Raw genomic sequence first — 3,754 nt, forward strand, 5'->3', positions numbered from 1 at the left:
GATTTTGTAAAAACATAAAACAGGTGAAACAGCCCCAGTTGAGTAAATTGATTCCAGTTTCGGGATTAATTGTTCCTTGGTCAGCATGTTATCCACTTCAGATCTTGGAAGGAATATTTTGTGATGTGTTTCAGATAGTTATCCCCGTTTGACCCTCCTGCTCTGCGACAATGTGTGACTAAGTCTGTGTAAAATCACAAGTAATTTATTTCGTTGAGTGAGATTTAATTGCAAATCCTTCTAACAAATGTTTAGTTTACTCCCTTAACTTCCTTTCCATACAGTTCTCCACTCACTTATTTCTGTCTGATAGCCCAACAGCATTGAGCTTTTATATTGAATTCAATTAGTTTAGCACTAATTTATTTTTTTTGGATGTTAGTGGATGTCACAGCCGCAAACCTGGCTCATCAAGCTTGGCCTATAAATGTGTGGCTACAAGTGGCTATAATCAATGTTTAATCTAAATATGTATCATATGACCACAATGTGAAATGGATTTACCTCTTAACGTTTTATGACCCAGCTGCAGTTCCCTTCAGCTGCTCTATCAAGTGTGTAAAGGTCACTGTTTTGGTTTTATACATGCAAAAAAACAGAAAGAAAAAAAAGCTTCACTAACTTACTTAAGGCCTATGTTTCCAACCAGCACCGCCTGTAATTTAATTAATTAACCACTTACCCCTGTTGTGAGCGTATTCTCTGAATACATGGAGCCTTTATCCAGCAGAATGAAAAAAATATTCAGTTTCCTGCATAGTAAAAAACAGATTTTCAAATCGTTTTCTAAGTTGTGACTCAGCTAGGCAACCAATACATGTAGCTGGCGGCCATATTTGTTTTGATTGGCAAACAGAGGTGCAAATTGGGAAACAGGTTAAAAATGTTTTTCCTCATTTAACAGACTAATTATTTTATTTTTTTAAATTGTGGATAGAGGCTAACATTCCCAAACATTGTGTCTTTTTTCTTTTAAATAATTGGGTATTATAATGCCAGTTAATATACTGTATCTTGAAGAGAAACTAAAGGTTATGTGACCCAAAAGTATGCTAGGCCTAAATATTTTCTTTAGGAGTCAAAAGAGCCTCAATGGCTCTAGACACTGGATTTATATTCCCAAGGTAGCCAGAATTAATGCTAATGTTGCTCCATATCTGCTGAATGTGAAAAAAGTCAGTGGCTTGTTGTTCACAAATTGCCAAAAATCATTGCACATTAAAGCCATGGGTTGTTGTTGGTTTTTTTTAAGATGTATGATAAACATAATTTCTGCTTCAGTGATTTAAATAATATTTATACCAGGAGAATGTCGGGATCCCCAGCATGTGGATTGATATTTACTGTTTCTCTCTTGCAGGTTACATAATTGCTCTGGGAATAAGCACAATTTGCCAATAATAATCACTGAAAAAAATACTTTTTTAGTGGGAAAGCATGTTAACAAAGATTATCTTGTTATTGTTTCGACTTCAGAGAGTTCTTGTCGACCTAATCACAGTTTGCCAGTTGGCATTAGCACCATACATAATGTTCCAGAAAGGAAGGAAGTTGATAAACATTCCTTGTTGTATATCTTCTGGGAGCAGGAAACTTGTGAAGATGAGAGCTATGATGTGTTTTTAAAAAAATGTTTAAAATCCATTAAGATACAAGGTGAAAGACTTGATTGGCTAACACTGCCTCCTGGCATTCCTATAACCTTTCCATGAAACTGAAAGTTTATCAGCTTTTAATTTTCATCAGAGGCTCACCCTGCAGACCACACCTCCTGACCTCAGGGTCTCGCTCGGCCTCTTGTGTGCTGTCTTTTACCTCCCAGCCTTCCATTCCACCCAATATTATTTTACCATCAATGAGTTTAGAAGGGGTGTGCTTTGGCAAGGAGAGGGAAAACATGACGTATTTGGCAGCTGTAACTACGCTGAGGGGGGAGCCACCCCACAATAAAAACAACCAGCTGAGTTTTGTTCATAATCCCAGATTCCACTGCACATACACGACTCTTGGCTGGAAGGAGGAATAGAGGGGTGGAGAAAGAAAGAGCTGGATGGGATGAAGGATGGGAGGGGAGCAGGCTGGAGCTCGGGGACTTTGTGTGACATTGAAGAGAAGCTGTGGAAGAGAAGATTTGGAGTGATGTATTGTGGGGGTACAGGGGCCAATGGGTGGAAAATATAAAGGGTCACTTCACCCAAATTACAAATAAAACATTTAAATGAATGTACTTTTGGTATCTTCCATTGCTTTTATTTGTCCAGGTTGGACTACAAACCCCAACATAATAAAGTTAAAAATGTTTGTGTTTTCACAGATAAGTAGTTCCAATAACAAGTTCTCTCCACAATCCAGAGGCCTTGTTCTGATTAAAGAAAGAGAGTTTTTCTTTTTCAAATTCTTCAAGCAGTACAAAGTGAATTCACACATATCCACTTATGGACAGAATATGACATGTATTATGACATATGTTCATGATATGAGAAACTCTTGAGGAAAAAATCTTACCTCCTTTTTTCTGGAGGGGTGGGGGGTGTTACATCATTAAACATTTCTCTGTGGTTTTGTATATCCGGAATTGTTTTATTCCTCTTTGTCATTCTGTGTCTCTTTTTTGGTCTTATTGTGTCTCTTTGTGATCTTTTTTTTCTTTTTGTAGATGTTTTGTATTTTCTTGCCCCCTTTGTAGTTATTTTGTGTCTCTTTTTTGGTCAATTTATGTATCTTTATAGTCAATATGCATCTCTTCATGTTGCATTTTGCAATAAAGGCCAGCAGGGCCCCATCCAATGTGAACCATCCATGTCTCCCTTGTATTGGGACGTTGGCAGAACTAAAAAACTATCTGCATGGGAAAATATTATTGGGGATAAGTATGAATATATGTTCTTTTTGTGTGTAATTGGATTGAGCCAACCATTTAAGTTTGAAAGATGGGAGAGCCTGAGGAATGAGTAAATGTCGAGTAAATAATTAAAAAAGAAGTGAACTTGATATCCTCACATGGGTGGAGTCTGTTTATTTCTTTAATCTGCACATTGTGTGTAAAATAAGATCTTGCCTGTCACAGATTTCAAGATCAAATAGGTTGCAAATAACAGAGATGTCTGAGTGTATATACATACAGCAAATGTTCACGTCCACTGGGATTTACACCTCTAAAATCTGCACCGTGCAGCAGTTGGCCACTCTCTGGTTGAAGATGATCACATTTAAGGCATGTGCTTTTTGTTATGGCTTTATGGTTTTGGCATATAGTGACAACACGACTCTGTTCAGCACTGCTCGATGGCCTTGAGAAAATATTTTTCTTGTAGGGTGTGGAAGGGGACAGGGCAGGGTAGGAATTCACATGGGGCTTGATCTTGTGATGAAAGAGGGGTGTGAGTGGAAGGGAAATAAACTAGTCACACTGTCACATACAGCGGATGGCGACAGAAAACAAATTAAAAATACGTATATGAAGATGATGATGGATGGTGTGTAGACTGTGGACTGACATGGAGCTCATGAACTTGTCCTGTGCTGCTTGGAAAAGACAGCTGGTGGATGTTTTCACTGCCCCACCCAAACTAAAGACAAAACAGTGTGAAGTGATGTCATTACTACTGCTTATGCAAACCAGCTGTGTGACCTTATGGGCTGTGCAGGTTTTAAATTCAGCGTGCGTTTGAGCACAGATGTATGTGCGTAATGTCTCTGCGGTTACAAAAACCCATTCCACTCATGCTTTTTAGATTAAAGGAGGCTGAAAACA

Source organism: Centropristis striata, chromosome 5 (genome assembly GCF_030273125.1).
Source record: "Centropristis striata isolate RG_2023a ecotype Rhode Island chromosome 5, C.striata_1.0, whole genome shotgun sequence".
Taxonomy (NCBI): domain Eukaryota; kingdom Metazoa; phylum Chordata; class Actinopteri; order Perciformes; family Serranidae; genus Centropristis; species Centropristis striata.